This window comes from Polyergus mexicanus, unplaced genomic scaffold, assembly GCF_030449975.1.
Source record: "Polyergus mexicanus isolate NDT 795.1 unplaced genomic scaffold, iyPolMexi1.0 SCAF_6, whole genome shotgun sequence".
NCBI classification, from domain to species: domain Eukaryota; kingdom Metazoa; phylum Arthropoda; class Insecta; order Hymenoptera; family Formicidae; genus Polyergus; species Polyergus mexicanus.
The window spans coordinates 6891027-6904949 of NW_027223326.1; the positions used below are offsets into that span (position 1 = coordinate 6891027).

Here is a 13923-nt window from a genome sequence, read left to right on the forward strand (position 1 = left end):
ATCTTATTCTAAAAAAAAAAAAAAAAAAAAAAAAAAAAAAAAAAAAAAAAAAAAAAAAAACAACTTTTCGCAAGAACGCACATACAACCGGTAAGAATATTTAGTTTTTACAATAAATAACACATTAAATCATCGTCGCGATAAAAATCAATTATTTAATTGTACTGACAATTGAAATTGATAAATAATAAATAATAAATTTTAATTTTCAGAACAAATTAACGATTAATTAATTGCAATCGCGGCAAAACAAATATTGTACATATATTCACAACTAATTAATTTAATTGTCAATTGCAATTAACAGTTAAAATTTTAATTGTCAATTATTAATTATCAATATGATTCAATTGTGTCCGACATTGCGTACATAGTACCGAGATAAAACGGGCTCTCTTGATGAAAAAAAATTCACGATTAGACAACAGTTCTGATAATTATTGAAATTTCACTCTCCACAATGCAATTTCTTACGACGCAAAGGATATATTTTGGACACTCCTTTAAGATCAAGTTTGCCAAGATAACATCCGTCCATCCGGCCATCCGGCCCGAGAGAATTTTCGCGAGACACCGGCCCCCTTTTCCCATTCCTCGACGACATATATAAAGTATCGATGCCGTTGCTCTGATGAAATATCGACACTTGGACTCCTTGGAGTAAAGGGAACCTTACGCGCGCGCGCGCTAACCGTCGTATATGAAATTCCCGAAGGATCAAGCGGCAGGACCGCCGGCAGTTGTATCGATTTAACGTCCGACCACGTGTGCACCGTTAGTCGTCATATACGTGTCAGGTCCTCCCCCTCGCCTTATCTATTCTGCAATCCCGCTCATATTCTTCTTCGGGAGCCGTATGAATTTTTCAGTATTGTCGTCGTCGCGCGAGATTCACCTTTCCCCCCTCCCCCCTCCTCCCCATCCCGCCACTCCTCTCGCCACGAGAGGGTCCGGAAAAGATCTCGCCGGAAGGACAGGCGCCAAAAACTCGGCGCATTCGCATTAAATTCTTATGTACAACAAGACTCTCCGCTCTTCTTTCGCCCTTTCGTTATTTTCCAGTAAAGGCAGATTCTACGAGGGCAATTTATATTCCATTATATGTAAAGAAACGACCTCGTCTTTTCTTCGCGTTCAATTTTTTTTTTTTTTTGTTTTGTTGAAAACCGCCCATTATGCGGTAAACAAATAATGATATCGCGTGCAACGAACGGCAATGCCAGAGGGGGGGAGGGGAGGTGAGGGGAGGGGAGGGGAGGGGGCGGCGATACGTCTACGTAAAGGTATACTTATTGAGTTAAGGATATTTCTCTTCGTAATTTGCGACTACGAAGAACGTAACGGAAGTTCCTTTCCATCGGGTGGAGTTTCAGTTCAACTTTGATAGGTACATTAAATTCCGCGGGTGATCCCTTTTTTTTTTTTTTTTTTTACCGATTCTCGTGCACCCTACGGTCGTTTGTCATGCGTAGTTCTTCTTTTTTTTTTTTTTCCTTTCTCCTTTTTCGGCGAGAACGTTCGCCGACAACGTATCTGCGCGATAATCGGACCGATTTATGAACCAAGATGGGGGAAGCGGAGCAAAATATTGGCAGCTTTATCGGTCCCGGAATTCTCCCTCGCTCTCTGCTCGGGGAAAGCGATGATTTGGTAGATTCATTCATTCGCTCACGGTGTCGCGAATAATTAATAAATTCGTTAGCTTGTGCGCGACGCGTTTAATACGAGGACCATGTCGTTATCGCGCGTTAAATGGGATATTCGCGTGCAATATGCGCGCCAATGCATCGTTTAATTCGCGGTTAAATTCCCCCGCCGTTTAATTTCGTATACCTAGACGTTAAGTGAAATTCTCTTCTCTTCCGTTAGGACAGAAAGACGCGGGCTGATTCGCGTAATTCGAGCAAATTGCGCAATAATGCCGGCGGAATATTCGCCGAGAAATCTTAATGGTATTTTTATCGACTTTCCCCTCCGCGACAGCCGGTGATCTTCGTGCGCGGTTGTCCTAAAAAAAAAAAATTTATTAGTTATTCAAATTAATTTCGCGCGCGTGTCCTCGTTTCTCTTAACCGTTAGCTATAAAGGCACGAAATTACCATCGCACCCTGTTCGACGAAATACCTCGCTCACTTTGCCTCTGAACGTCCGGCATCGCTGACTACATGTCATTAAATGGAAATTTCTGGCGCGGCCAATAGGGCAACTGGAGACGAAAGTTTAAACCGTATTTAGTGAGGCGTTCTTGCCGATTAGAGGAGCGGGACAGATGTATTTCCGGAACATATACGATTACCGCGATTGTCAACAGCCGGGATTGTGTCGCGGACTCTCGCGATGTTTACCCAAATATTTCGACCTTTCCGTGATTTCTTGTAAAAAATGGAATGAAATATCCTGCACATGTATTTGGCCAACGTGTGTGCTCGACGAGAATATTGAGTGAAAGAAAATGGCGAAATTGTTTTCGCGAGAAAAATTTCTTCGTCGCGGGTCATTTACATCGACGAGCAGTTAACAACGTTATCGATATCCTCTAGCGAGCTGATTATGAGTCAATCTTGATTAAGGGGGTAGATCTTCGATCCCATTGCTCCCACGTGTTAATCGATCAATTTCCCGCTTACGTCAGCGCGCATTATAAATATTAATCGTCTTTTATATGCGTCACGTAATCCGACCTCGAAGCATACGACACCGAATGAAACGTGTTGCATTACTCGATGCAACAAATCGCGTAAAAACGATTTTAAATCTAATCACGGATTTCAAGAAAATAGGCAACAGTCATCGGTGCGATAGATCGATAAGAAGCTTTCTTTAAGGAGCCGGTTTAAACTTTCGAAAAATGAGTACATTTTTTTTAAGATTCTTCCGCAGCGCGATGATTTAATAAAGACTTTTTATCTTCTCACAATATCAATACAATATCAATACAAGAATATATTATTTATTAGTACCTGAATAAAAAATGTCAGCTAAAAAAAAGGGGTTTTTTTTTTTTTTTTTTAAAGTTACGCGAGTATCTGCAGGAAAAGATTTTTATTAAGCTGAAAATTTTTATTTAAAAGTTTAAATTAATTTTTATTTAATAAATATATTTTATTAAATATATGATCCCCTTAACAAATATATTTCATTATAATAAAGATATTCTTTTAACCCTTTCATTAAGCGATAATCAAAGTTTTACTGTAATTAACTATTTTCATGATATCCAGACGCGCGAGATAAGAGACGTATCTTCGAAACTTTTATATCATGTTTTTCGCTCAATAATATAATGCCGTTTTGATGACGCCTAGCGTGCATCTGTCAGCGCGTCTTATCGCTCCCGCGTCTCTTTCGCAATTTCTTTTTATCAACAAACCGCCAGTCACAGCCGGACCGATCGAACGATATCGTACTCACGAATGTTACGTTAACTCACCCGACCTTCTTAACTTTTAAACGTGACCGGAGCGTGCGTGTAAAACCCTTCATGCGCAAGCGGATTCTTTCTTCCACGCGAATTTTTCTTCTCCTTCGATAAGTCGCGGATTCTTTCTCGAGAGTTTCCAATGCGTCAGCGCGTAGTCGTCAATCTTGCCGACCGGCCGGGGAATCTGTCGGAGCTTCTTTCGTAACGTTTGATAAGCAAAGTCAAAAAATACGACGGAATACGCTTGATGTGCATATAAAATTGCCAGCACGCATATCAATCTCTTTATTTTCTAATCTCTATGTTCTGCATTTTAAATCGTATTTAAAAAAAAAAAAGTATATATAGCTTGTATATCAATTTTACGTTTATATGAGAATTAGTAATAATCTTTTTATTTCAGAAGCTTTTTTTTTTTTTTTTTTTTTTTTTGTAAGTAAGCATTCGTTTTCTTCTTCGTTACAAAATATTGTATAATTAATAATTAATGAATTAATCAATAATTGATAAATAATTTAATAATTATAATTCTTCAAGAGCATTGTTTAAAATGTTTTATAAACTGTTAATTAATAAATTAATTATTAATTAAAAATTTATAAAATATTTTACACAATGCTCTTAATATTAGGTGTACAACTTTGCTTCCGCCGTTTTCCTATAGATGGCTTTAGCGGTAAGTAGTGGTCGAAATAAATAGATCATAGATGTCATGCAATAAACTTGGGCATCTGTCAACATAACCCCATAGAAACATTAGTCTGCATCATAAAGTTATTCTCGATTGAAAATGTCAGTTTACGAGCCAAATTCTCGTCATTTGCGGGAGGTTTTAATTTTCTGCTTCAATATGAAGAAATCTGCGGCTGAGGCTCATCGAATGCTCTCAAATACTCATGGTGAAGCCGCTATTAGTGAAAGAACGTGTCGCGAGTGGTTTCAACGCCTCAAGAACGGTGATTTTCACGTCGAAGACCGGCATAGCGGTGGAAGAGAGAAGGTTTTCGAAGATGCAGAATTGGAGGCATTACTTAATGAAGACTCGAGTCAATGTCAAAAAGAATTGGCACGATCATTGGTAGTGACTCAACAAGCAATTTCAAAACGCCTCAAAGACATGGGAATGATTCAGAAGCAAATTTCGGAAAAAAAACGGCGGAAGCAAAGTTGTACACCTAATAATTAATAAATGAATTATTAATTAAAAGTTTATAAAACGTTTCAAACAATACGCTTGGATGGATCGAACGAATCGAATAAGATGAGCTCGTCTAGATAATTATTTGAAAACACATGTCGTTAGAATCGTACTCTAAAATCTATTGTACAATGGTAATTTTCGCGATTCCAGACGGCGATCTTGCAGCATCCATATGTAATCCGGTCTATCCGTGGGCAGTTCCCGGACCGAAACCGTCGCGTTTCCGCAAACTAGTTTATGCCGAGAAGCTTGCAATAAATTATCACGAACGGCCCCTCCGGGACCGCTTTTCACGATGTATTATGCGCCGGACACGCTCGCGGAAAGCACTTTACGCAAATGAGAAGAAAACGCGCCTTCCTCCCCGCCTCGGCGAAGACAAGAATCGATTTTTAAAAGACGCACCCCGAACTCCGTCTCTCTCTCTCTCTCTCTCTCTCTCTCTCTCACTTTTCGTTTCTCCCGACGATTGATCTTCTGTCTCGTAATGTATCGCGCGCGAATACGCTTCTCGTTTTCATATAAATCCGATCTTCAATGAAGGGGAAAAGAAATAATGTAGAGAGGTTACTCGAATTTTACTTATGTGCTTCTTATTGTCCAGCTTTTAGCAGAATTTAATTTCCGGAGCAGAGTAAATAAATATCAGCGTCCATCTATCTGATTGTTGGGCTCTCCCCTTCTGGCGCGCTCGACATATTTATTCATACAATTTAAATCACCGTTGGAAAAATTAGCTTAAATTTAACATATATCGCATGTCCCAAACGGTGCACACAAATTTTTGTGTTTATTTAACATAACGCGGATATGTTAAATGGTGAGACGCTAATACTATGTTAATATTTCAACGCAAAATGAATGCAAACTTTAAAATAATTTGAAAGAAATTTTATATAAAATTAACACATTTTTAATGATAAAATTAACTTGGAAAAAGATTATTGATGATCTGTAGTCATTCTCATTCCTATTGTAGAATAAAATCAACATTTTTTTTTCTGTAAATTTTAACAGATAAATCTCGTCACTAATAATACAGAACATATCTATTGTGTAAAGTTAAAAATATGTGCACATTATGTTATTTTTATGCTTTTTGCTCCCTCATAAAGGAAGCTTCGTTTTGGTGACAAAATTTTTTTTTCGATTTTTCTATGCCAATGTGTTTAGAATATTCCAAAACGTCGAAAAATTATATTCCTAAAAAATGTCTGTATATATGTATGTATGTATGTGTGTATGTGTATATGTATGTATGTGTGTATTTTTGAGATATCGGGTTAAATTTTTTTTACATGGACAGAGTATCATTCAAGGATGGTTGGTATTGAATTTGGTGAGAATCTATGAAAAGGTTCATTTTTTAATAAAATTTTTAATTTTTTGAGAATTGTCTGTGTATACATTGTAACTATCGCAAATTTTGAGATATCAGATTAAATTTTTTTAGATGGATAAAATATTATCAAAAGATGGTTGCTACTGAATTTGGTGAGTATCGATGAGAGGGTTTATTTTTTATAAAATTTTGAATTTTTTGTGAAATGTCCGTACACGCTATAACTTTCAGAAAATTTGAGATATCGGATTAAATTTTTTTACATGTATAATCTATAACGATTATATAAAAATAAAAAAAGTGTGTACATTAAAAAATAGCATATTGCTTCTTTTTATTTCGTTCAGAAAGCTTCCTCTATAAGGAAGCAAAAATTGAAAAAATCACATGTTTAAAGCAGCTTAAGCTTTATAAAATAAAATGATGAGGAAGCAACCCATACAGCACTGAAGCTTGCAACAACATTGCTGTAACATTGTAATATTGCATATTGCAGTTTAATGTTGCAGAAATATTGCAAAGACATTATTTTACAATATAACTTTAGCAATGTTACAGCAACATTCCGAAAATATTACAAAAAAAGTATAGCAATAATCGCTAGTTCATTCGTTTATCTATTCCGCATTTAATTTTTAGTCATGATGATTATATAAAATTTACAAAGAGCGGCTAGTAAGATTAAAAAGATATAATAACTATTTTTGTTAATTTAAGTCGTATGATATGACCCCAATACAGGGGCTCAGACATTGGACTAAAAATTCTTTTAATAGTTTCCATTCTTATATAAAATCAAAAATTTGATAATAATTTTCTAATATGCAAGATACTTCAGATTTTAATAAATAAATTTTGAGATTATATAAAGACAAGAGAGATGTGAAAAAACTCGTTGTATGCGTAAATTCACCACAATCTTTTTGCATCCGGATATCTGAATATTTCGGATACAAAGAAATTGTGAATTTACACAATTGCAAATTGAGTTTTTTCTTATTTCTCTTAGATATTCTCTGTCACTGAAGGAAGTCGAATGTGTACTGAAAAATTTACATTTTATAATTTCATTATTATTATAATACGGAAAAACTATATACACGCTAGATCCTGACTCTTATAGACCTATTTTCTTATTATTTTTTTCATATGTTAAGAGTATTATGTCGATAAATATACATAAAGCATTATTGCATATATATTATATTGCTATGTTGCTGCAATATTATTGTATATTGCAATATTTCTGTAGGCGGACATTTTACTGTTGCTGCAATATCATAACAATGTTGCAGCAACATTTCGCAATGTTTTTGCAATATTGCAATCTTGCAGAAAAATGTTGCTGCAATGTTATTGCAATCTTGCGGTGTTGTATGGGAATGTGCATGTTTCTAATTTTCACAACTCTGCTTGTTTCAGTTGTTTTAATAATTTAAATTCGAGTTCAATGAACACAATGGCAATATAAATAATTTAAATAATTAAATTAACACATGAATTTGTTAAGGAGGTATGTGTCATATGTCGAAATATTGACAAACGCATGAAAATTTCTCACAATTCTCTTAATGGTTTGGAAATTATTTAAATTTAAACTTACTATTGAATCTTATGGAAAATCATATTATAGCACTCATTGACAAATTTGACAAGGAAGAAACATTGTCAACCAATATTGAAATAAAAATTTTCATATAAATATTTTTGTGCGAAACTTGATTTAGATTCACTCACTCATTTCAAAAGTTATTTACTAAAAATTGTAGAAAAATATTATTTCTCTCTCTCTCTCTCTCTCTCTCTCTCTTCTTGCAGTTGATTTCAGAGAAAATTTACAATTAAAAGTTTTTGTCATAAATTAGAAAAAAATTACAACTATATTTTCTTTTAGGAAACCATAAATCGTTAAAAGTTATATTATTTTGTGATATCCTGATTCTTTTTATAATCCGGATTTATTTATTTCATTTTACAAGCAGTATAAACGTACGAAGTGTGATCTTTTTTAATTTCAACAATTCTTTTGCCACTATTATACAGTCAAAATATCCTTAAATAATTAACACAATAAATTTCAACCGCCATATTTTTTAATGGAAAATACAAATTTTCCAACAATGATAGAAATACCGAATATTGTGACGAATGATCTTTCATCCCCCTCCCGGATACGCGAACGAGAGAAGAGTAAAGGTATGGCGGTCGCGGAATGTAAATCGTCCATGACGCGATTAGCCGCGAAAATCTTGCCGAATCATCAGGTGGTTCGCCGCGCGACCGCGGGCAGGACTGGCGCAGTTTGCACGCGCGTTTGTCGCCGTAAGCCTAATTGTAAGCCGGTTAATTACGGCGTTTATTTGCGCGCGCGCGCGTCCGTACGTCTGTCGCTCTTTCAACTGAGCAGATTTCGCCGAAGATCGATAATCGTTCGTTATTTCATTAGATCGGACGATAAATTTCTATATCAAGGGTCTTCACCTCCGATTTGGCATGGAGTTTTTTGTCGGACCCCCTCCCCCCCTAACAAATTATAATATTTCAAAAGCGGGCGAACACAATTTATTCATTCTTAGGAAAAATCATCATCAAAAAAGTGGCATTTTATATAATAAAAGTATATAAAAGTCTCTCTTTGCGAGAAGAAAAATTAATTTTTTCTCCCTTTTCCGACCAACCTTCGCGCTACATTTTAACGATCCAATAATATTTTTAACGCGAGCAAACGATCGATTAATTTATTATAATAATATGCATTTAGATATTATATATCAGAGAACTGATGAGAGATGATCGATAATTACTTTTAGTATACACTACGCTATGTATATCTGAAAAGTAAACGCGTGGACGGCGTTCGCGCCTAAAAAAAAAAAAAATCTAACCTAAACCTTAATATTGAAATTCATCGATCGGACAATGATGAATTATCTGACCGATAATGATATCGAATAAATCGCCATCAATTGTCAGCGTCAATTACACCTCTCTCTCTCTCTCTCGGTTTCTTAACGAAGTCAATTAGACGCGGGAGGGGGGGGGGGGGGCTTCACGACTGCATTTCGCATGACAGAAATCTCGAAAGAGAGCCGCGCTTATCGGTTCTCTCTGCTCACGCAGATTTAGCGAGATAATTCGATCGATCGATTCCCCCTCCTCTCCAGCCACCACCGTCCCGACGACTCTCTCTCTCTCTCTCTCTCTCTCTCTCTCTCTCTCTCTCTCTCTCTCTCTCTCTCTCGTTCCCCCCCTTTTGCTTGCAAAGCGCACGCCGGGCAATCTCATAAAGATGAAAGCGATTTCACGATGTTAGCGTTTTAATTTAATCCTCTTACGCTGCGGAAAACGGCGAGCGGAAATGTTTTGTGGAATGTCTTCCGATTCCAACGTTTCGTTCTCTTTATCAAGAGATTTTTATGGATACGAGTCGTACAACGAGTACTCTCCGAATGTTACCTCGACCCTCCCCTCCCCCCCCAGCCCGCCTCCCCCTCCCGGTTATGATTGTTATTTGGATGTTGCGATTATGGAATGTACTCGGATTGCTTGGCAAAAATTCACCGGAGGCAAAGCCGCTCGCACGATCCTTTCATAGATTTAATATGTTTCCCTCCCTACTGTTTTTTTTTTTTTTTTAAATCAATTACGACAGATATATGTGCAGAAACGAATTTCAATTAGGGGACACGTACAAACATTAATTCGAATCATACGAATACTTGACGTTATAAGGTTTAACGAGTGCGTCACTTCATTTATCTGGGAGAGCAGCCTTGGAGGAAAAAGTCAAGTCTTCAAATGTTAGCCTTCTTATCAAATGCCAATAATAATGTCCCGACGCCAGACGCTTCGCATCAGCCGTTTATCTCGAATCGCGACAACTATCATTCTATCGCGCGATATTGAACCAAGTTAGCGGAATTTCGCGGACGCTCGTCGATTGAGGTAGCCGTTGCGGGATCCTGAGTTTCCACGGATGAGGGAGGCCAACGTCTCTTTTGGACGCCATAAGGCGGCGAATATCGCTATTATCTCCGCGAGCGAAATCGATAATACGTTTCCCCTCGCGAAGACACACGAATCGGAGAAGCTCCCATGCGATCTAATTAGTCGACAACGATCCGACGAATCCGTCGCAGCGTATCTATTACGCCACCCGCCGATTGGAAATGACATTTGCTTATTATCGGCGATGTATGTTGGATATAAGGCAAAATACATACGAGGGGCAAAATAAGAATTTAGACAGAAATACGAACGTAGACAAAATTATTTGTCTATGAGAGAGATCAATTTTTCTTTAAGCAAATATTTTATAAGTTGGAAAATTTATGTTCCCTTGTTAAAGAATAGGCCGGTTAAAATTTCTGTGTTAAGTATTTAAGGCATCCGTGTGTTAATTTAACATACGCGCTGTTGTGTTAATTGAATTCAAAGTTGAATTATTAAAACGACTGAGAAAAGTGTAAGAATCAATTAATTTTACACAACTTTAAAATCCATCATTTATTTGAAAAAAAAAAAAAAATAATAATGAAATAAATCTGATGGGTAATTAAATAACAAATTAAATTATATAAATTTCATTTATTTCTGATAAGCTGTTCGAAAGAAAATAAACTCAAAACAACGAAAGGCAAAAACTTGAACAAAAAAAAGTGAAAAAACACCTTTCGATGGTCTTTGTGTAAACATTACATTCGTAGTGCAAACATTGGAAATGCAAATATAAAATGTTTTTTATTAAATTTTGATCATAACTAATTACTTGCAGAGAATTTATTAGCTATAACTTTTTAACGAAGCGTTTCCGGACCTACGTTTCTAGGAACTTTTTTGTTCTAAATTCAATTTCCTATAAGACCCCTGAAGTTTCATTGATCTGACTTGGAACACCCTATATATTCCATTTCTCATGTCACTCATTTATTCACTTTATTCGTTTAAAGATGAATATATGAGCGAATTGAGATCAATTGAATGAGCAAACGAAAACAACGAATGCGAATGTTCCTCCGTTTTTTTCCTTCTTACCGTAAATTTACATTCGCTATTCATTCATCATTCATTCGTTCAGCATGTATTTATTATAGACTCGACACATCCTATACCGCAAAACGCTGAGGGACTGCCCGAACTAATATAATATTATTTGAGCAGGAAATGAAGCCATTACTTTATAACCAGCTATACAAGCAGCGATTTTCATAGAAATTGGAATTTACGTAATTTCGCAAAACGACCGCGTGATTCACGATCTTTTTTATTCCACGCGCAATCGACTCGTGCACTCCAACCGCAACGAGGGGTTTCGCTGTGTGTTAATATTTAAAGTTTAGCCCTCGCAATTATCTTAACAGCGTGTTAAGGTATAGAGTCTATCTCTCTTTTTTTTTTTTTAATTCCCCGCATATCCCCGAGATAATAGCGGCGGTATAAATGTTTCACGATGTCGTCCGCGGAATCTCTCGGTCGCCGCAAAATTTGATTAACGAATTCCCTGAATTTTCTCTCGGAGAGAAGGGACATCGGCATTACCCGTCTGAAGTTGCGTACGACAGATCACCGACGAATTATTAATAACGCCGTAGGATTTAGCGATTCCCCTATATACCCAGTCGCTTATATTGAGATTCATTCGTCGCTTCGCGTCAAAGCTAGAGCCAGATTATGCGCGTGTTCGAGATTCGCGAACGGTATATAGAAATCTGATTGGTTGAATTTGACGAATCTTCCATCTCGCACTATTCACGAATTATTAACGAATCGCGAGCGCGCGCGTAATCTGGCGCTAACTTCAAGCGATATCTTCATTTTGCGCGTTCTTCTTTTTTTTTTAACGGTCTCCGCGGAGACCATTCGAAGACAAGAAGGATATCCACGATTCGGATATACGGGAATTGATACGAATATATCCCATACAGCACTGAAGCTTGCAACAACATTGCTGCAACATTGTAATATTGCATATTGCAGTTTAATGTTGCAGAAATATTGCAAAGACATTATTTTACAATATAACTTTAGCAATGTTACAGCAACATTCCAAAAATATTACAAAAGAAGTATTCAATAATCGCTAGTTCATTCGTTTACCACTATGCGGCGCATGTTGCGTTATCTATTCCGCATTTAATTTTTAATCATGATGATTATATAAAGTTTACAAAGAGCGGCTAGTAAGATTAAAAAGATATAATAACTATTTTTGTTAATTTAAGTCGTATGGTATGACCCTCTAATACAGGGGCTCAGACATTGGACTAAGAATTCTTTTAATAGTTTCCATTCTTATATAAAATCAAAAATTTGATAATAATTTTCTAATATGCAAAAGATACTTCAGATTTTAATAAATAAATTTTGAGATTATATAAAGACAAGAGAGATGTGAAAAAACTCGTTGTATGCGTAAACCATGCGTTCACCACAATCTTTTTGCATCCGGATATCTGAATATTTCGGATACAAAGAAATTGTGAATTTACGCAATTGCAAATTGAGTTTTTTCTTATTTCTCTTAGATATTCTCTGTCACTGAAGGAAGTCGAATGTGTACTGAAAAATTTACATTTTATAATTTCGTTATTATTATAATACGGAAAATCTATATACACGCTAGATCCTGACTCTTATAGGCCTATTTTCTTATTATTTTTTTCATATGTTAAGGATATTATATTGATAAATATAGCATACATAAAGCATTATTGCATATATATTATATTGCTATGTTGCTACAATATTATATTGCAATATTTTTGTAGGCGGACATTTTACTGTTGCTGCAATATCATAACAACGTTGCAGCAACATTTCGCAATGTTTCTGCAATGTTGCAATCTTGCAGAAAAATGTTGCTGCAATGTTATTGCAATCTTGCGGTGCTGTATGGGATATATATATATATATATATTCATGCTCGCGTCATTTCACGTGCATTATAATTCCATCGACGTTAATACGTACGAAATAAAATTATGAGCCGCGCGCGCACGATGTATCCTGAAGGCGCGCGTTATCGATCAGATGCGTTGCAACTGGCACGCTAATTGCAATTGACGATTAATAATTAACGCATACATCCGCCGCGAAATAATGCATCGTCTTCTCTCTCGCTCCTCGCGCTTCGTCGCAACGGCCGATGGGCGACCAAAAAAAATTTACGATAGCCGCGAGATATTACGCACCGACAACGGAAACCATCGGCGCGGAATAACGCTGCGTCATTTCGGAAAATCATGCGTGCGCCATGCCATTAGGAATCGATAGTCGACCTGCGATTTCCAGCGAATCTCATGTCCAGCGAAAGATACTCCAGCGATTTTCACGTTTCGCGTATAATTTCGTTCTTTATTTATTTATTAATTTTTTTACCTTCACTCAAACCATTTCGACCACACAATTTTTTTTTTTTTTTTTTTTTTTAAATCTTAAGACCATCTTGATGTCAAGCGTTCTCTTTCAGTGACATTCGTAGATACGCGAGAAAGGCGCGCGCGTGACGCAGCGCTTTTTATTTCAGCCAAGTGCGTTTCAATCGTTCGATGCAGGTTCTCGCAAGGTCCTTTTTTTTCCGGCGATCGCGCAAACGATGGTCGATGATTGATCGTCGCGTCGATGATCCCCCCCCCCCATCCCCCGCCCCTCTTATCATCCACCTCCCCCGTCCCGCGCCCCTCTTATCATCCAACCCCCCCCCCCCTCCGTCCGTTCCTCTTCTCGTTCGATCTCGCGCGAACGCACGATCGATCGGTGCGTGCGAAATCGCGACTGATCGTCGGCGCCGTCGGCGAGGATATTCGCGCGCGCACGCACTCAGCGATGATCCCGATCTCCTGCGTGGGCGTACGCGACGACGATGACGGCGGCGGCGGTAGCGGCGTCGGCGGCGGCGGTAGCGTCGTCGGCTGCGGCGGGCGGTCGCGCGACGTCGTCGGTCTCGCAGTAGGCGACGCG

General features: G+C 37.3%; 1 protein-coding gene across 1 annotated transcript in view; it reads left to right on the forward strand.

Moving 5' to 3' along the window:
• Nucleotides 1-13923, forward strand: part of LOC138933905 (growth factor receptor-bound protein 14) — a 375103-nt gene that overhangs the window by 23703 nt on the left and 337477 nt on the right. The window lies entirely within an intron of this gene.